This window comes from Arvicanthis niloticus, chromosome 22, assembly GCF_011762505.2.
Source record: "Arvicanthis niloticus isolate mArvNil1 chromosome 22, mArvNil1.pat.X, whole genome shotgun sequence".
NCBI lineage: Eukaryota > Metazoa > Chordata > Mammalia > Rodentia > Muridae > Arvicanthis > Arvicanthis niloticus.
Genome location: NC_133429.1, coordinates 9,411,983 through 9,434,485, shown reverse-complemented (window position 1 = coordinate 9,434,485; position 22,503 = coordinate 9,411,983). Strand labels below are relative to the sequence as shown.

The 22,503-nt window shown below is 36.9% G+C and overlaps 1 long non-coding RNA gene across 1 annotated transcript; it reads right to left on the bottom strand.

Annotated features, from left to right (window-relative positions):
* Nucleotides 1-8,484: 8,484 nt before the first annotated feature.
* LOC143436013 (uncharacterized) lies at nt 8,485-11,432 on the bottom strand. The gene is made up of 3 exons (XR_013106271.1): nt 11,288-11,432; nt 9,682-9,723; nt 8,485-8,586 (listed from the first exon to the last, which is right to left on the bottom strand). It is a non-coding gene; the product is annotated as an uncharacterized LOC143436013 (long non-coding RNA).
* Between the last annotated feature and the right edge of the window lie 11,071 nt (nt 11,433-22,503).

The following is a 22,503-nucleotide window of genomic DNA, read 5'->3' as shown; positions in this document are numbered from 1 at the left end:
GATACCTGAGCAGGTCAGAACAGGGAATTTGATCTCCTGAAAACTGGAATTATGAATGACTATTAGCTATTACTGTGGTGTTGGAAATCACTAAATATTTCCTTTCTACACATAAGGTTTTCTGTAATGATCAACAAATGTTTTTTTTTTTTTCAGTATTTTCTTCAGAAACAATAATATACCGAGTTTTGTTTTTTCTCTTTTAGGAAAATTATGTTTCTCAAAAAAAACACAGAATTTCAGTTATTTCTTTTTTTGTTAGACCTACGACTCTTTCATAATGACATGTTATCATGTGCCAGAAGGCTGTATTAAAAGTAATTAAAATATAATAAATTAAAAAATGTTTAGTTATTTTGCTTTGTGTGTACTTTATATTTAAGAGTAAATAATGAAATCATTGAGACTTCAGGCTTAGATTACTGAACTCAGCTGGTCCTTCCTTAGATTCTCCTGTTACTTACCTTGAGTAGTCTTGGAGCTTCCATTGGCCAGGACAGAACCACAGTTGGTATTCTTCAATGTACTGGAGCCAAAAGAACCAACATCACAAATAATCTGACAGTAGAATCTTGAAGAATCTAGTGGTTTCTTTCTTACAATTTTGAGCTCTCTAGCAGGGAAATTACTAGAACCAGTATTAATGGCATGTGTTCTAACCACAGGTTTGGGTCATCAGGACAAAATTCAGAGAAAACCCTTGGTTTCTCTGAGAAAAACCTTGGTCTATTGCAAAGTAGAATAATTGCATTCTACCACCAACCGTAAGAAAGAAATTATTATTATTATTATATTATTATTATTATTATTTGTCTTTTCGAGACAAGGGTTTCTCTGTGTAGCCTGGCTGTACTGGAACTCACTCTGTAGACCAGGCTGGCCTCGAACCCAGAAATCGCGTGCCTCTGCTTCCCAAGTGCTGGGATTAAAGGCAGTGCCACCACCACCCAGCAGAAAATATTATAAAATTACTTACATAGGTTCTCTGTCAGGGGAATATTGAACGTTGATTTGGCTTAAGCACACAACCTAGTACCCACAGAGCAATATACTCCCAGTGATTATGATGACTTGATAAAGAACATTTGAAAGCTATGGTTGCTTCAGCAACAGGAGAAAAACAGACAAAAACAGGGAAGCTTGAAGGTGCCTAGGAGTACACACAACTTTTGTTTTCATTCAGAGATAGCCAGTCTGTGGAAAGGACGAAGGTGTGTCTAATTTGGAAAATAGGCCAGATACTGGAAAGAAGTTCCACAACATAATTATTGCACACCAAGTAATGGATCCATTCAAAACAGTCATATAAATAGAAGGTTCTGTTGAAGTAGTTAGAAGCTGCTGACCCCTGTGGTTGAATTAGGGATAGGCTGAAGAAGCTGAGGAGGATGACCCTGTAGGAGGACTAGCAGTCTCACTCAATCTGGATCCCTGGGATCTGTCAAACACTTGCTCCACCAAATGCAGCATAGACCAGTGAAATATGAGGCCCCCAACACACATACTGCAGAGGACTGCCGGGTCTGTGTTCAATCAGTGATGATACACTTAACCCTCAAGAGACTGGAGGCCATAGTGTGTTTTGATGTCAGGTTGGGGGGAAGATGAGGGTAGGGACATCCTCATGAAGACAGGAGGGTCAGGAAGAGGTACAGGATGTTGAACAGACTGAAGGTGGATGGGGGCTGGGCAGTCATCAATGAAATATAAAGTGAAAAAAACTAAATAATAAATGAAATGAAAGAAATGGTTAGCAACCTCTAGGAGTGACCTAAAATGATAATATGCTTAACTGGTGTTATCATTTATTGTACTTTCTTGCTGATTCATGATTAAAACAATCAAAAATTGTTCCATAGAGTTCTTAATTATTACACTAGGGGATAAAAGTCCACTCAAGCAGACATGCTTACCTACACCCACTGAAACACACAAGGAGGGGACATAGTGAGTCAGAGAAAGAGTGATAGAGACAGAAAACCAGAATGACACTAAGAGAGTCATCATACAAACTCACAGGAAGTGATAGAGAGCAACATACACACATTCAAGAAACACACATACATATACACACACAAAGACAGAGACAGAGAAAGATACACACACACACACACACACACACACACAGTCAGAAATAGACAGAGATACACATGCACATTTAAAACAGAAAGACCAAATGTATAGACATGTATGCAGAGAGAAAGAACATAGATGAAATCTTTATTATAGATTTAAAAATGACAACACCACACTAGAACATGCACACTTAAACCCTGAAATGAAAATGAAATGAAAACAAGAAGGAATAAGAGAGGAGAGGATTTATATACCATAAAGGAATTCAATAACAATTTAATGAAGAGAAAGAAAAAATGAGAAGAAAGAAAGAGAGAAAAAATCTTGTTATCTCTAAGGTTGGCATCCTTTAAATAATTCTGTGTACATATGACCAATTAATCTCACTTTGTTAGGATGCATCTTTAGTGGCTAGTAACAGTAAAAATATAGCTCAATATCCTTGGGCTATGAGTTTAATTTCTATGGAATTGTAGATAAGATATTCAAGAAAAAGTCCCTGTAAAGATTATTATTATATCTTGGATACATTGGTTCTAAAGGGAAAAGATTGTAAAATATGATTTGTAAATTTATCATGATTAAGTTTTATATGTATTATTTATTTGCATCACACTTGCACATACCTCAAATACAAAATTCAAGTTTAACTCAAAGTAACTTGAAAATAACTTACAGGCACTCTAATCATCGGTAGTAGCTTCTTCATTATATCATTCACTGTATCTCTGGTTGTTGCTGGTACACATAACGGCTATGAAAAGTACAGAGAAGCGTGGTATAAAAATAACTTTGAACCTCATGATTACAAAATTAGTGTCTAATCATACTATATCTAAAGTCTGTAATACAGAAGAAACCATTAGTTTTATTTCCTTGATTTAAATCAGGAAGGACTGTCAGTCTACCATATTTATCACAAAATTAACTATGTGGGTACTTGGAATTCAAACATAACTGTAACAAGTTGTGTATAATAAAAGATTACTAAGTAGCCATAGGTGCAGGAGCACAGAATCGTAGTTTTCTCTTGAATTATGGCCATGGAAAGCAGGGTGGGTGGTTAACACAGAGCAAAACCCTTTGCTTCCTCTCCATCCAGAATTCATCATTTTACACACCATTGCATTCATACACAGCATGAGCTCAGTTCTAGGAAAATCAGGATAAATAGCAGCTTCACTTAAAAAAATGAAACAAGACAAAAACAAACAAAATAAAAAATTATAAACAAAACAAACAAAAGATGAGTGAGTATTCTCTTCATTATCAGGCTTTGTATACAGTTAGATAATGTACAGATATACAGCACTGAAATAAGTAATGGTAATAGAACTAGGAACCCGAAATAAATAATTTAGAATTACTCCATCACTTAATACTGCCAAGAACAAGCAAAGTGCTTGTATTATTAGCTCTCTACCACCTCTCACATTTAAAAATTGCTCCAGAGACCTAGGAAAACATCAAGAAGAAATAGCATTAAATCAAATGATACGAATCTGAGAAGATACCACTGTTACACTGGAATCCTAATACAGTACCAAAGTGTATGACAGTGAGTAGATAGGTATATCTTTATGAAGTTAGTTTCTACAGTATCAGCTATTTGCCATAAGCATTGTAAGTTTCTCAGAAACAATCCTTTATGTAAGAATCATAACACAGTGCTGACTTCCCACTATCTATAACCAACCTTGACCCAAGACCAAAGGAAACCACTTCATAAGCCATCTCTTTCACAGAGTTTTCTTTAGTGTCTTCTAACTGCTGGGCATAACCTGTTACCCTGAAAATAAGTGTGTGTGTGTGTGTTTGTGTGTGTGTGTGTGTGTGTGTGTGTGTGTGTATGTGTGCGCGTGTACTGAAAATTTCTCCAAGACCCTATCATAACATACCAGTTTACTTGAATTTTATGAGCAAGGACATCTCACACTACCTGATTTTATATCTTGTTATCCATAGAGTAACAATTAGGCAAAAATATCTTAGAATGTGTATGAATAGCTATGTTCTTGTAGTTTTAATGTAAACAGGAAAAAAACCAATGTGAGTATCTGCTCAAAATGTAGAGTTAATCATCTAAAGGTGAAAACATAGCTCATGATTCAGAAATCATATATTCTAAAAGAATATATTCGAACACCACATACATGAGCACACATGCATGAAGACACACACACTGACACACACAAACGGAGTATAATACATTAAAGCTTCTAATATTTTGTTGAATATTTTTGTTGAATGTCAAAACTTCTTTATAATTTAAAAATAACAAAGTATTATTATAGAAAACCACACATGAGGTAGAGAAATAATTCACATAGATTTTAATTCACATTATTGTAAAATATTGTGTTCTCAGAGAATTTTAAATATATTAAGATTTTAATTAATATTTGCAAAGATGTGTACATTTCTTCTTGATGGTGATGTTGCTTATAAAACAGAAACATTTCAGAGACAGACTTTTTAACCAAAATAGTTCTAAAAATAATGTTTTTAAAGCATGAAAATGAAAGACAGATGGGAGGTTTTTTAACATGTTAAAATATTTCTTGACTCATGGTGAACCAGGGATATGTAAGTAATTCTCAGAAGATCAGCCTATGATATATCACATGTTCCTATTATGAGGAAAAAATTAGTAATTGTTCAACGATACAAAAAATGTTTACTGTATAAAAAGGGAAGTATACACTCAGATAGAAATAAAAATCATGTAACTATTGAAATTCTGTATTAATAAATAATGTGAAACAGTGAGGTTTTGCTATCACTAAGGTATGAATTTCAAAACAGATTACTTATAGCCATCAGGGCATGTAGAAAAATGCTGTCCTCCAGCCATGGCATAGGCATTGACTCATGAAGACAGTGTAGTTAATTGTTATCTCTACAATATTAGGTCAAAACTCAGTATTTTACATATTTGTATTTGAAGGCAAGAATAGGAGAAGACATGCACAACTTAGGGAGAAGTTTGGGGATATCTTGGGATTCAGGCAGGGGACTAGGCAGTGGATTTCTATAATTATATGAAATTATCAATAAAGATGATTCTAAAATCATTTCCATCTATGTTTTAAAATATCAAGAGAGTCTGAGTAATCTACGTTCACTCCTAAGAATAATTTAAAGAAGTAAAATTGCAAGGACAAGAAATCCATAAGTAAGAATAGTAAAAAAACATTTTCCTAATTCATTGAAAAGAAAAAAATACAGGATTATCTTAAGTGTAATGAAATACAGGGATGATTCAAAGAACTCTTAAACCTAAAGGGCCAAACTGTAAACAAAATACCAAAGAAAACCACCAAAAACTGGCAAATACATGAGTGATCATTACTGAATAATCACTAGGAACCTGTAGAAAGAAAAGTGATGGAGGATATTTATTCAAATTAGAAGAATGTTTTTATGAACTGAAAACATCTCTTCAAAAACAAAAGGGAATTAAACATAGCATCTCATGAAGAAAGGCTGAAAAGTGTCTATTACCAATCTTCAGAGATACAGAAAATGCTTTCAACAATTAAGGCAGGATAAAATATGAAAGCACTAGAGTTGTGGGTGAAAATAAGTAAAAATGTTTCCTTTAAGGAGTTGGATCTAAGTCACAGCAGTGTTGTAAGACACCAGGGAAATTGCTCATGTACAATGAGCTTTTGCCACAGCTGACATCAAGCAGCAGAGGCAAGAGAACACTTCCCTAAAGGACTATCTGCTCTTCTTCGCATCTCTCTCCTGAAGACAAACCTAGTTCAGCCAAGCTAGTGAGTGTTCTCCTAATTTATCTCACTGGATAGAAATTACTTTACACTACACTTTTCTCTTTAAGTAGTGATTTTATAACCTAGAAAGATGTGCAAAAGATGCCCCACCATGCCACAGGGGTCAGTGTTCCACTATGTTCATAGCAGACTTATTTGTGATAGGCAGAAGCTGGAAACAACCCAGATGTCCTACCAGAGAAGAAAGGATCCAGAAACTGTGCTTCATTTCCTGTTACTCAGCTATTAAGAAGGAGGACATCCTGAGTTTTGCATTCAAATGGATTGAGCTAGAAAATATCAACCAGAAGTAAGGTAACTCAGACCCAAAAAATGCAAGGTATGTTTTCACTAATGATCAGATATTAGCCAGAAGAAAGATGAAAAAAAGAAAGAGAGAGAGAGAGAGAGAGAGAGAGAGAGAGAGAGAGAGAGAGAGAAAGGAAGGAAGAAAGATGATAAATAGATAGATAGATAGATAGATAGATAGATAGATAGATAGAATGTACCAAATACAGTCCATATATCTAAATAATGTCAACAAGCTAAAGGACCCAAGTGAGGATTACTCAGACCCAGTTAGGAGGTAAAAAAAATCTCAGGTGGGGAGGAAGAGAGGGACCTGGGAAAGAAAGCACGCAGGGGTAGAAGAGCCTATGAGGGGAAGAAGGGACCAGATTTGGTACTGGGCAAGGGAAAAGGACTGAAGCCCTGAGGGCCAACAGAAAGAATGGAAGCAGTCAGCCTAAGGAGGTAGGAAGTACTGGGGATCCTCCAAAATGCACCAGAGACCTGGAAGGTGAGAGACTTCCAGGACTCTAAGGGAGGGACCTTAGATGAAATGCCCAACAGTAGGGAGATGGAATGTAGAGAGCCCGCCTCCAGCAGGAAGACAGGGCATCAAGAGAGGGAAGGGGTTGTCATCCCACAGTCAAACTCTGAACCATATTTTTTCCTGTCTGAAAGAACTGCAGGGATAGAAACGGAAAGAAGCCTGAGGAAAAGAAGGCCCAGCAACAGGCCCAAGGTAGGATCTAGCTCAAGGGAGGTTCCAAGGCCTGACACTATTACTGAGGCCATGGAACACTCACAAAAAATGTATGTAGCATGACCACACTGCAGATGACCCAACAAGCAGCAGACAAGAGCCAGATGCAGATATTTACACCCAACCAATAGACAGAAGCTGCTGACCACTGTGGTTGAATTAAGAAAAGGCTGGAAGAAGCTGGAGTGGAGGGGACCCCTGTGGGAGGACCAGAAATCTCAATTAATCTGAACCCCTGAGAACTCACAAACACTAAACCACCAACCATGCAGCATATACTAGCTGATATGAAGACCCCAACACATATACAGTAGAGAACTCCTGGGAATGGGTCAGTCAGAGAAGTCGCACACAACGTCAAGAGACTGTAGACCCCAGAGAGTTTAGAGGCCTGGCCGGGTGTGGGCATGTGTGGTGGAGACATCTTCATGGAGACAGGAGATGGGGAGGAGGTATGGGATGTGGAACAGTTGGAGGGTGTACAGGGGGAATGAAATCTGGAATTTAGAATGTAAATAAAAGATAAAAAAGAAAAAGTATGAAGATCAAATTGCGTGGTGATCATTATACACATCTTGGTAAATTGAGTGCAATTTCAAAAGTGATATGTTCAAATATTGACTCTAGGTATGTATTATACCCATTAGCATTTATAAAAGTCAGAGAGATGGTGATCCTCTGGGCTACATTCTGTTCTGCTTTACAGTAGGAATGGTCTTCAACGCTCTGCATGCTGCATAACATTTAAATTTATGATCTGCACTAAAGCCAATAGTGAAAATGGAACAATGATATAAGTATTAGAAAAAATAGACAAGTATTTAATAGCCCTGTGTGTAACTCAATGATAAAATTACTATGTAGTACGTGTGAGGTCATGAGATATATTCTAAGCTCTGTACACACCTATGAACACACACCAATGGTAAGTTAATAAAAATATTTCTAAACAGAAGATACAAGAAAATATATCCATATGCCTAGAACATTCAACTAAATAAGAGGATCAAGAACCATGATTATGTACTGGGCCTTCCAGAGCAGGTGTCAGGATGCACAGTAAGAGACATCCTGAAGGAGCAGAGGACAGAGGTACAGAGATAAAAAGTTATGATCCATGTGGATGTGGGGAGGAAATTAATTCTTGATAATATTTTGCTTTGCTTAAGATTGTTTATGGTTATCTTATATAATTATTTGATTAATCAGAAATATTAAATAAATGATATTTGAACAACACATAAGTTAATATATAAGAAATAAGAACTTGGGATAAAGCAGCTTAATTTTAATAATAATAATCCTTGGCTTGGAAATGTATGCTGTTGCGATTACCTGACTCAATTTTCAGTCCTTTAAGAAAAAATATTTACTTTTTTTTATCTTGCTCTATAATGTGGATCAATATTGCTTCATATTTCTTTCTACATTTCACATATAAAAGACACAAGTCTACATGCCATACACTTACAACTTTTCCATATACATAAATTCTTACTATCTCTCCCCTCCACCCTCTTCTTCTGTTTCCATCTCCATTACTCTACAAACTGCCTCTCTCTGCTAGTCATGAACTTGAAATATCAGTTTTGACTTCCACATACACTGTCACAGGTTGGGATGTTCTCGGTGAATATCTGCAGTGAGAATGTTTTCTTGATACCCTTCTTGGCTTTATCAATGGCTCTGCTCAAATGCAATAAAAACACAAAACATAGTAAAATTAATTTGTTAGTAGTTTCTTTTAAGCTAATCACTGTCAATATTTTATAAGTACCGTCTTAGTGTTAAATACAGGACAATCAGTTTAGCAATATGCATTATTGGATTAGGGAACATTTAAAAATGTTTCAGAACCAAAACCTCAGTCAGGTAATAGCACATTGATCTAGGAAGCACAGTATGTCCTCAGAACTTTTTGTTTGCAAGGTTGTTGTCATCCTGACTACATCTGGAATGAGCTACAATCCAGAAATGGAGGGCACACCTGTAATCCAAACCTTGAGGCTGGAAGACACAGGCTTTTGACTTGGACCTTGACATGGAGATCTTGAGGCATAGGTGCCATGAATTGCTTAGTCCCAGGCAAGATAGAATTGGCACACCCACCCATGGGATTAATATCCCAGAAGACTGAGGGAAGTGGATCTCTGAGTGAAAGGTCTGCCTGGAACAAAGCAAACTCCCAATCTAGGCATGGTGGTACACACATCTGAGCCACACCTTCTGATGGAGGTCTACATAAGGACATTGACAGAAGGCAGACTTTGCCTGACTGCAGTTACTGCCAGCACATCTGTTGATATCTACTTCTTCAGGATTCCAGTTTATACAGAAGATCAGGTGAAACAAACTAGCCTCATGGACTGAAAAACTACTAGATTTTTTGATTTCTCATTCATAGCTGCCCAATGTTGGGTTGGTTGCACTAGAGAATGTAAATCATTACAGTAAATTCCTTTAAATCTGCTTGACCTCAAAAGAGAAAGTAGCAGATGGTTTGGATGCACACGGTAGACTAACATCTATGAAATGGAATTTAAAGTAAGACTGAAGAGTACTATTTACTCCAATAGAAAGAGGAGACAATGAATACAGAACTTCCTCAAAATTAAATAAAATATGCAATAGACAGGAGACTCGAAAGCAGTATCCAGTGATCATCTAATCAACAACATACTTGGAGACAGGCTACCAAATATAATTTTAAGAAAGAAATAAAGCACAAACTGCAATTCCCAAATCAGTTACAGAATTAAAGTATAATCACAAGTAAAATACCTTTTCAGAAAATAATACCATTGATCTTTCTCGTCTTTCGAACTGTAATGTTAAAAGAGATAAACAAGATTAGAGACTTGAGAATGATATGATTATTTCACATGAAAATTATAAAAATTATTATAAGCCAATGGCCACCATGAGGGTACAGGGGTAGATGGTATTCCCCACATGACTGCCCTTCTGAATGACATGATTTATGGAACACTTGTATGACAGGAAGTTGAATATAGTGTGGAAGCTAGTTGGGAATGTCAAGACTTGACCATGTTCTAAGAGCTGTGTGATTATGCCTGGGTCAGCAATTACTTCTAGCATCAGTTTCATATATATAAAAGGATAGTTAGTTGTTGAACATAGGTAGGAGTGGAGGTTCTTGGTTCTGTGAAGGCTGGATGCCTGAGTGTGGGGGAATATGAAGGCAGGGAGATGGGTTCAGGCACATCCTCATAGAAGCAGAAGGAAGGGGGATAGGATAGGGGTTTTCTGAGTGGGGGAGAAATGGGGAAAGGGGATAATATCTAAAATATAAAAACCATTCCAATAAAAATTAAAAATTCAAAAAATAAAGGTGTATACCACCAAAAAAAGAGAAAAAGAAAAAACGCCAGTGTTCTCTTAATGTGAGGTCATGTTCACACAGAAATGTACCATGATTCATAGAAGACAGGAGATCCTAGAAACTAGTACTTCATCTGTGTGTCATCACATTAAATCTCCTGGTATAAATTAATAAGACCACCACTATTCTACTTTAGCATGTAATACTCTCAATTAAGATAAAGATGAACTCAATGCTAACATTTTATAACTGCAAATTCTATGTGGAATCAGTTAGAACTCATTGATATTTGACACAATCACAGTGTCTTATAGTTATCAACATTATCTTGTAGTTCAATGTTTTTCTTATCCAAACAGCAACCCTTACCCAATGCACTACTACTCTTCCCCATGTTCACAACCCTATGTCAGGTATAGTTTTTCCATCTGTAAATTATGTGTACATTTTTTCCTCATCCTGAAAATAATTATCCATGCTGTAAAATCTTTCATTCACAGAACTTTCTTCTCCCCTTTTCCATGGTTCAAACATCTCTAACTCAACCTGATTTTCTATGGAGAAATCATTCCTGCCTAAAGACTGGCACATTCTTGTTTGTGCCTTTAACTATTCACCCACTCTATCCTCCAGGTGCAACCAGTTTTTATCAGAAGGGTGGCTCATGCTTCTACCCTTCAACCTACACACACAAACATACACAGACACATATATACATAACTTATTGAATGTCAGTAAAATAAAAAGTGATGTTATTGCAAGAAAACATATTGTTACATGGTGATATTTAGGGGTTGGTTCTGATGCTGTGGATCAGGAATCACTGCATGTGAACACTGAAGGTAATGTTTTCCAATTGGGGAATACTCTAGAACCATCAAATACGAGAAAAATTTGAGTTGGCAACCTGTATACAATCAAACTAAAATGGATTTGTATTTTGCAAACATTCTGGTTAATTGGTTTAAACTCTGAATTATGAAGCATTAACTGGCCTTCAATAGCTATCCTATTGTGAATACATGTCCAAACTGTAGGTCTTACCGAAAGATGACATAAAAATTTCCAGTGGGCCAAGATATGTAAAGGGTCTTGGAACTACAGTTTTCCTTTCTTCTGACAAGGAACACATCATCCAAGGCCCACAGGTTATTCAGTGGGAATATACACTTTATCTTAAACTTCTTCCTTTTCATAGAAAGAGAATCAAGTATATCTGTTAGTTTGATTTGCATTGTAGTTGTAATCGCTTGTAGAAATACCCAGTTCTTCCTGCCCCAGAGCACAACAGGACTCCTTCATTTTATCACTCAGGCACAGTTCAAACCATGGTAGATGGAATTCAACAAATCATGTGTTGAAAGAAGTTACTGGATACAAGATTCCCAATGCACACAAATTGACATAGCCTGATTGATTTTGGATGAGAGAATGTGAATGACTAATCTATGAATATACATTGTGTATGCATATGTGTATATACATATGGCAGTTTTAGAAATCCATGTGTTTCAAGATTTCTTTCATCAGTTTTGTTTATTAGTAACCAGTTTGCTTTATTTCCTTAATTTCCATAAAAATATTAGTTAAGATTATATATTTTAATTAATTATATTTAATAATCTTTCCAAAATAAACAATATTGAAATATTGCCTGACTGAATAAAATTCATGTTCCACATCCTTCTCTGTATATTACAGTGACTGATCAGGGTTGGCAGCCAAATTTACCAAATTGGTAGAAGGAGAGCATATTAAATTATTTGCTTTTTAAAATTATGTCTAAAACATTTGTCAAAACTATTGAGAAACATGTAGGGGGTGTCCACCAAACCTGAACCATGGTAGAGGAAAGAGAAGTTGCAATCCTGGAGAAATAAATTGTAATCTTTTTAAAAAATGAAGTAAAAGGACATAGGTTATTTTTGTACAAAAAGGCCTAAGTAAAGTGTAGCCTCTCATAGTAAGGAATGCATGCTGCATATACTCACAGGTTGCTAGACACAACCAGAACATCATTAAATAAGGATAGATATCTTTTCTTCCTTTCGTTGTAGCTCTTGATTTCCACAGAGCCTTGGCACAGCAAAGTTTGATGCATTTGTTCCATGTCGCCCTTAACAAGTTATTTCTATATCGAAAATATAGGATATTCCTGGTACAGGTCTCCACCTGACAGAACAAGATTTAGTGGATAAGTTATAAGAGCAATGTTCATACTACATTTTGAAGAGTTCATGATATTAAAATGCAGTAAAGTTGAAAAAAAATCTGAGAAATATTATAGCAACATTTATAATGATAGCAGTTAACATATGATATACATGTATGAAATTAAAAAATGAGTAAAAACGGAGTAATTGTAACTTGTAACATAAATGATATCCTAATGAAAAAAAATATATGTGTGTATATATATATATAGATATATATATATAGATAGATATAGATTTATATGTACATATATACACACACACACACATGTCTTTTCTTTTATTGGCCTATATATCTGTTTCCTTAAGAAATTTCCTTAAGAAATTTCCTCTTAAAGTGATTGTCCCTTCTCCAAGCTGTTTTGAATGATGAAAACTTAGAAATCTACAAGTGGTGTAGATTGTCTTTTCAAGGTGTATTTGGATTAATCTAAACAATTCAAGCCAAAGACTTTTGATGTTCAGTTGAGCTGTCAAAACTGTTATAAAAAACTCGATCTTTGTCAAATCAGCAAAACAAACAAAGAAACAATCAAACAAACCCTCCAGCTTTCAAAAATATATGTGAAGTTGGTTTTGTCCAGAATAAAGGGTCATTTCATTGACTCTTGCCTGTGGCTCCTGTACGGATATCATCATGGATTCTGGGCAGTAAAAACACTTGTACATTTTTAAGTCTCCACCTAGATTTCTGTACCTCTACAAACCTCTCCATCTCCTGTGCTATGCTAACTATACAGTCTCCTCCATCTTTATGAGTGCAAAGTTTCTCCTACTCAAGTTATCCCCATTTTCTCTCCTGATATTCTTCCTTCTCTAATACCCAGCCTTGGCCATATCAAATCTGTTTCTTTTTTGTCTCTACTCAGAACTCTTCCACCTGCCTCTGAACATGATTCTTCTCATATCCCTAATAAAATTCTCCCCTGTGATACTGGAGTGGCAAATCTTCTGGTGGTTTCTTTAATGTGACCTGCTCAAATAAATGGTATATTTATGATATACATTTTCTTTAAGGGAATATAATTCTGGCAGAAACATGTTACATCTTTCAAACAATATGCACAGAGGCACCATATCTTTTAATTGGTAAGCATTTAGGATTCCTGTGAATCAAAATGTCGAAGAGATATACCTGCCAGCAGTTGTCATCAATACTTCAAACAATAATGTAAAACATATGACAAAAAATACCAACTCAATTTCACAATAAGCAAAATTGAAAGCAAATGCACATGTGTGGAAAGTAGATCCTGTCTATTGGAATTAATATTCAAATCCTTGGAAAGATTCCAAAGAACACAATATGTATTAGAAACTATGACAATCTGAAGAAAGCAAGCAAGTTATTAGATTTTGAATGTACCAAAAAGTCTGAACAATTGTTTTTTAAATCTTTGTGGTCATGTGATTAAAACAATTGGGTTGCATATAAAATAATCCTCACTTATAAATTGGGCAGATTTTTTAAGATTTATAAAATCCCTTCGCCTGTATGCTCAAAGCATACCTCTCCTCGCAGAATAATTTTTTAGAGAAGACTGGTACTGAATATTTCTACAATCACTACGTATTCAAGAAACCATTGCTGAGTTGAGAGTTAGCTCATATGATCTGTAGAAATGAAGAAAGAACATTAACCGATATGATTAGTCTATTATGAGAATCTAATTAGTTATAAAATACCTTTTCTGGGCAGCCTGGAAGGGAGAACCTTTTAATAGACCTGAATTTTTTTATTCTTTTAGTCTTTCTTCCTCTTTCACTGAAAGATTTTTATTTGATATTTTATTTATTTATATTTCAAATGTTATCCACTTTCCTGATTCCATCTCCCCCCTTAACCCCCTATCCTATCCCTCCTCCTCCTTTTTTGCTTTTAGATCATTATAACCACATGCAAGTATTAAGGTCAGTTCTAGGTTGAGGAACTAGCTATATAATAGATGCAAATAGTCAAGGAGCACGCAAGACAATAAACCCAGATAGTAAAAGAACAAACAGGACAATAAACAGATGGACTTGAAATTTTATTTTGCTTTCCTACTCCTGAACACCAAACTGGTGACTGCATTTGGTAGACAAACCACTAAAGTCTGGGGGCTCTGTAGTAATTAGGCTGTAGGACCATTGTGATGTCAATAGTCTAAGGCTCATGCCATCTGACAAAGTGACACATGCATTTCCTTTCCTTATACTTAGTGGCTTTAAAAGTTTTTCTAGCAATTGTTGAACTGTAAGTTTTTGTAAGGAATAACATTTTCACAACCATGTAGAGTATGAAAGTCATATAGGTGAGAGATTGAATATAGAGAAGGATAATAAATCAATAGACAAGTACATTAATAGATACTCTCTGGGTGGTTTCTTTACTGTACTCTGCTCATATAATTCCAACAGTGAAACATATATTAAGTGAATATCATGCTGTCCAAAACATATATCTTTCAATTAATATAGAGAGACACCACCTATTGCCTAGAAAGCAGTTAAGACCCATGAGATTCAAGGAGTCAGGAGGAACAGCAGGCAATGGTTATCATCACTCACATTCCACGATAATGTAAAGATGTTTACAAAAATAATACCAACTCAGTTTCATGATATCAAAAAGTAAATGAATATGTTTTGAAACCAATTCCTTTCGACCTGGATGAACATTAAAATACTGAAAACTTTAAAAAACCACAACATATCTAGGAAAAAATAACAATTATCTGAAAACCACAGAGTTCATAGAGTGTAGGTTGAAGTCTGACCGGTTTACATCAAAAGTTTGTGTTCATAGTAGGTAAAAACAATTAAATAGTCTAGAAAATAATCCTCTTTCATGTGCAAGATAGGTATTGTTTGAAGACTTATAGAAAACTTTCTCCTGGAGGCTCAAAGCATACCACCCTTTACCTGACAACTCTGGTTTTTTAGAATATTGGTACTAAAAATTTCTAATGAGTAAGATTTTATGAAGACACTGCTGAGGTAAAAGTTAGTTCACATGTTCTGAAGGAATCAAGATAGAACACTTCTTGATTCCATTAGACTATCATAAGAATCAAGTTAGTTATTGTATACATACCTTTACAGTGGAGCCTGCAATCGAAAACCAATCAATGGACTTGAAATTATCGCTTTCCTTCTAGGCACTAAAACCCAAAGTGAACACTGCAGTTGGTAAACCAACCACTGAAGTCTGAGGAGTCTTTGGGAGTCAGGGTGGCAGGTCATTGTGATGTCAAGATTCAAAGGCTCATGCTATAGTTGACAAAGTGACAAGTGCATTTCATGTCCTTCAATATTTTGGTTTTAAAAACATATTCTTTTAACAATTGTTGACCCATAGGCATTTTTATTAAATAATAGATTTTCACAAAAGTATGTGTGATATGATAGATAGATGATAGTTAGATGATAGACAGATAGATGATTGATAGATAGATACATTATAGATTCTCATTAGTAATACTACCAATTAATGAAAAGGAGAAACATTGTAAAATGCATATTCATTTCCAAATATTCTCAATACATATGTTTTTACATATCAAAGGTATACATGAAAGGAAATATCATTAACACTGTGAACCTGAAAGACCAACATGTAAGAATCATAGGAGACCTTACAAATGAATGTGCTTTACTGAATAGATTCAGAAAGCTTCATCCATAGGGAGGTCAGACAGCATTGAAGATATGTATATTATTTTTCCCAGCACAATGATGCTTATTTCAGATTATAGTTAAGTATAAAATATACTAGTTAAGTGAATTCATTCTATCATCTACATTGTCAGTATAAAAACCATTAAAATAAATATAAAATACAATTCTATTTTATTATTTGAAGTTTGAGATTTAAAAATTAGGTCCTGTTCTTGCTTTCATCAGATGAATCATTATATTTTCTTCCACCTTCCTTTTATTAAATATAGATTCTTTATACAACACATTCTGATAGTTTTCACTACCGCCTCTCTACCATACACACACACACACATATGCATGCACATCCACACACACACACACACACACATGCACACACACACATACACACACACATTCCTTCTCTCATATCTGAGTTCAGTTTATTTTTCCTCTCATTAGAAAAGAACAGGCTTCTTAGAGATAACAACATAACGTATTAAAATAAAATACAGTAAGATAAAACAACACCCATTATAATAAAGTTGGACAAGCTAAGCCAACAGAAAGTAAAAGACCCCAACACAAGGCAAAAGAATCAGAGGCTCACACATTTACACTTTCCTAGTATATATACAGAGGATCCTTGTAGACTTCTGCAGGCCTTGCAATTCCTACTTCAGTTTCCATGAGTTATTTGAGTTTTGTTGCTCTCCTGGTCTTCCATCCCCTGCAGCTTTCTAATTCCCAGAATAGAAAAGCAGTCTTTATAATCATTATTACAGAATTTGAACACTACAAATATTCATTACTTTTCAAAATAAATTTAAAAATCTAGTAATATGGGAATTGATAGATTAAGGTAAATGACCAAAGTATCAATGGGTCCAAGATTTCCGTATTTCAGTCAGTTAGAAGTGATTGTAATTGTTGGGCCTTGGACGAGGTAACTCCATTTAACCTATTACCTTCAGTCACGTAGGACAGGTAGAGGGTGTGACTAACAAGTCTCCACCTCCAGAGATTTAAATATTAATGAATTATCAAAAGGCCAGGAGCGTAGCTAATTAAGTTATTCCCTCCCCTTTTTCCTTCCCTATAAAATGAGAGTCCTCTGGCCTTTGGCGGGGGAAGCACGTACCAGTTGTGCCCATTCACCATGCCATGAACAATAAAAGCTTTGGAAAACCGGACTCCACGTGTCCATGGTCTCTCCGCCTGATTCCCAGCTTTTGGAACCCTGGAACCTTGCCGATGCAGCCGCCGGCCGATGCAGCTGCCGGCCAGCCCACCGACAGCTGCGTGAATGTGGCATCCTCCGCCGGTGGCGTGGGAAGCCCTGATGCCGGACCTCCCTGAGACTCTGTCGCCGGACTCCCTTCCCCCCGCCCGCAAGATTTTTCCCCACATGTAATTATACAGATTTTTTCTCTATATTTATATATCATTCTACTTACTCCCGTAGTACAAGCACTTAAGTAAAAATTAAGAAAAATATTTAGTCTTCAAACATTATTTCTCAATCAGAAATTATAAATTTGTACATAACTCACTTTGCAATGCTGACAGAATTAAGTTTGTTCCTCTTGAACAATGTGAAGAAAACTGAGGATTTCTACTCCATGGTAAGTCATGCAAGTTCCAAAAACAGAAACCGCTATGCATGCACATTTATAGAATATACAATTATACACATTTAAAGAATGGAGTTGTGTCAGAATCCTGAATGCTTGTGAGTAAGCTCCAAGGAAACAAGATGTGAATCTTGTAGCCTCAGTTTCTTCAAACACAAAATTGTTCTTGGAGTGTTTTGTGCTCCTCCCAGGGGTACTGGATATGTGTGTTTACTTCAGCTGTTGTTATTCACATGCCTCCATGGAAATACAGGTTTTTGTCATGTGTGCCTTGTCCTTGTAATTGAAATCCTTACACCTGTGACTCCTTTTCATTATCTTTTTTCTTTCTCCTGCCATGCCCCGTGTTTCCCACCACACACACCCTGGAACTTCAAGTCTCTGCAAGGTTAGGTGCTTCATCTCCCATTGAAGTCCCAATGTAGCCCAGCTAGAACACTTCACAAGGACAGGCAACAGCTTCTAATACAGCCCCCATTCCAGTTATCTGTGACTCACATGAAGACTGGGATGCACATCTGCTACATATGTGTGGGGAGTCATAGGTCCAGCTCATCTATGAGCTTTGTTTGGTGCTTCAGTGGAATAGTGTTCTGAGAGTCACAAGAATCCAGGTTCGTACGCTGTTGGTCTTCCTGTGGAGTTCCTATCCCGTTTGGAGCCTGCAATGCTTCTTCTTATTCTTCAATAAGAGTCACCAAGCACCATCCATAGATTGTGTGTCTGTGTCTGTTTGAGTCAGCTCTCGGGCAGAACCACTCAGAGAACATGTAGTTCCTGTCTGGAAGCAAAAACGAGCATCATGAGTAGTGTTAGGGATTGGTGCTTGCCCATGGTCTCAAGTTGGGCTGGTTATTGGATGGCCATTCCCTTAGTTTCTTCTCCATCACCCATGCCTATATTTCTAATAAGATAAATTTGGGGTTGAAAGTTTTGTGTGTGGGTTGGGGATTCTGTAGCTTCACTGGGGTTTCTGCCTGGCTACAGGTGGCAGCCTCTTCAGGTTGCATTTCCCCAGTGTAGAAAGTCACAGCTAAGGTCATCTTCTTTGATGCTTGGGTGCCTCCCTTGTCCCATCTCTCTCCTGTTCTGTTGATGCCCACTGTCTTCTCACCCCAGTCAGTTGCAAATATCTATTAATTTTCATGACCATCTAGCCATCTCTCCTGACCTTCCCTTACCTGGCCCTAAACCCAATATTCCCCCTCCCCATCACCATCCTTCCCAGTTCCCTCCATCTCCCTCTTATGAGTATTTCATTCCCCCTTCAAAGTGAGATACAATCTTGGGCTTTCCTTCTTGGTTAGCTTCTTTGAGTCTGTGGAGTGTAACATGGTATATGTATTTTATGGCTAATATACAGTGATAACTGATTCAATGACATGCATGCCTTTTTGGGACTGAGTGACTTCACTCAGGATGATAATATCAAGTTTGATCCATTAGCCTGCAAAATTTATGATGTCTTTGGATTTTTTATTGGATATTTTACTTATTTACATTTTACATGCCATCCCCTTTCCCCATCCATCTCCCACAAACCCCCATTCTATCCCCTTCCTCCTTCTTGCTTTTATACCATTTTAATTACATGCAAGTATTAAGGTCAGTACTAAGTTGAGGAACTAGCAAATACAATAGATGCAAATAGTCAAGGAACAAGCAAGACAATAAACATAAATTGTCAAAGAACTGGCAAGGCCATAAACAAAGTCCTGTGATCACTCCTGTGTTCACTGTTTCTAAAGGCTTATCAGGATGACTTAAATATCTGGGCCTACTTCCCTGTCCTAGCCCAAAGTAATTTTCATGCCTGTAGCCTGCTTCTTTGTTCTAGCCTAAGATTTAGATTCCTGCCTGAAATTACTTCTTTGTTCTATCCTCATGTCAGATTCCTGCCTGAATCCCAATTCCTCCTCTTTGCCAAAGTCAGATTCCTTCCAAGCAGCCCCAAAAGCTCTCCAATTTTCCCTTTTTGTTTCATAAACAAGACTGAGCCTGTCTTAGATCATTCTGACAAGAATACCTTTCTTACCCATCATGGAATATGCATTCCCAAAGCAATGCACTTATGTCTTAGGTTGGTAAGGCTCTGTGCAAAATCTTACCCATCCTTGGCTTGCCAGCCTGTTAAATTAAGAACTCTGTCCTATTCCATTGTGTAGATGTACTACACATTTTGGGTTGTTTCTTTGTAATATTTTTTGTTTTATCCATTCTTCAGTTGGGGGACATTTTTATTTTTTGTTTCTGGCTGTTACATTAGTTCTTTGTTTTCTATTTTCTATACGACCTCTTTTTTATTGGATATTTTATTTACATTTCAGATGCCATCCCTTTTGCACATTTCTTCCCCCCCCCCCAAAAAACCCCTATCCCATGCCCCCTTTTCCTTTTTGCTTTTATACACTTTTTAAAAATATTAATCAAAGGATTTATACGTTTGGTAATGCTCAATCAGATGTGTAACCCAATACCCAACCTAGACATATCAACTGTCTTTGACTGGTGGAGACATGTGAACATCTGCCTCCATATTTCCCCCCCCCCCTTTCTCTCTGTCATCACCTAGCTTCTCCTCTCATTCTTCTCCTCCTCTCCTTACTCCTTCTCTTCTTCTTGGTACTCCTCCTACCTCAGCTCCTCCTACTTATCAACCCTTCCTTTTAAAATGAAACTTTTCTCTCAAAATACAATTAGAGCATAATTATGCCAATTTGTACCAGTGAGGTACAAGATAGTCCTAATACCCAGTCCATCATTTTGTTGACTAACCAGAACCTCTGTAATCTATCCTAACTAAAGCACTTAGTTTTTAACCTGGCTTTTTTGTTAGCTTTAGAATGAATGTCAGCTGAAAACCATCCACTCAAATCTTTTCTCTCAAAATAAATAGCCACGATTGGCTATGAAACTATAAGTTTTCAACCCCGTCAGAAATCCAGAATTACTGAGTTAAGTAAAATTATGGGAAGCAAAAAGTATAGCTTCTAAAACTTAGCCAATTTATAGAGACCACTGAACACCGGGACACTCCCTATACTACAAAACGTTGGAGCATCTGATCTTCAGCCTTCTGGCCCAGGACCAGCTGACAGACCTTAGTGCTGCAGAATTATTAAGGGCTGATTACTCTGTCTAGGCATATATAATCAGTCGATTATTCTGCAGGTGTGTCCTTTTCTGGACAGTAATTTGTCTGTAGATGGAAAGAGGCAATTCTTGCCTAGTGGCTGTCTCACCACAACTGGAGTAACTCCAAAGATGCTCAATTTCTTCTTAGAATCCAATACAGGAAGCTTTGAGGAGCAGACAGGTCTCTAATCAAAATAAACTTTAATACAGAAATGCTTGTAACATCAATTCTGTGGACTTCAGATGTTTTGAAAACCAACTATCCATGTAAGGTAATCTGGACTCTTGTCTGTTAACTCCACTCAGCTATTTCTAAATAAAACATAGAAAACACCCTAACAATAAACTCCAAGCCATGAATTTGCTATAGTCCCTTAACTCATAGGCTAAGTATCTCAAATCTGTTAAAAAATTAAAGAAGGACTGGGCAAGATGACTTCCTAATTGGTGAGAGAGGTGTGTTGAAGCCTTTCACTATGTTTTTATAGTTTTCATGTTTGTTTCTTTTTTATTGGACATTTTATTTATTTACATTTCAAATGTTATACCATTTTCCTTTCCCGATTTCTGCTCTGGAAACCCCACATCCCATCTTCTGTCCCCCAGCTTCTATGAGGTTGCACACACACACACACACACACACACACACACACACACACACTCACTCACTCACACACACATTCACGCTCACACATACACACACACACACACTCACACACACTTTCACACTCACACACACACTTACACACATACACATTCACACTCACACACACTCACACACACACACACACTCACACTCATACTCACACACACACTCACACACACACACACACACACACACACACACACACACACACACACTCACTCAAACACACATACTCCTTCCTCCCAGCCCTAGAATTCGCCTATACTGGAGACTTGAGCCTTCCCCAGAAAAAGGTCTTCTTCGCCTATTCATGTCCAACAAGGCCATTCTCTGCTACATATGTGGCTGGAGGCATGGGTCCCTACATTTGTACTATTTGGTTAGTGGTTTAGTCCCTGGGAGCTCTGGGGGTGGGTGTTGGTTGGTTGATATTGTTGTTCTTCCTATGGGGTTGCAAATCTCTTCTGCCTCTTCAATTTTCTCTCTAACTCCTCCATTGGGAACACAGTGCTCAGTCCAATAGTTGGCTGGGAACATCTGCCTCTGTATTTCTCAGGCTCTGGCAGAGCCTCTAAGCAGACAGCTATATCAGACTCTTGTCAACAAGCACTTTGTGGCATTCACAATAGTGTCTGAGTTTGGTGTCTGTATATGGATCCATTATTATGTATAATGTATTATGTATACCATTATTATCTATAATGAATCCCCAGGTGGGGCAATTTCTGGTGGACCTTTCCTCCAGTCTCTGCTGCACACTTTGGCTCTGTGTGTGTTCCTGTAAGTATTTTGTTCCCCCTTCTAAGAAGGACTGAAGAATACACACTTTGGTCTTTTTTCTTGAGCTTCATGTGGTCTGTGAATTGTATCTTGGTTATTCTGAGCTTTGGGGCTAATATCCACTTATCAGTGAGTGTATAAGACTGTGGACCATCGTGCTGTATTTGTCCATACAGAGCAGGAAGCTGTTTTTGGTAACTTGTGGGACTCCTT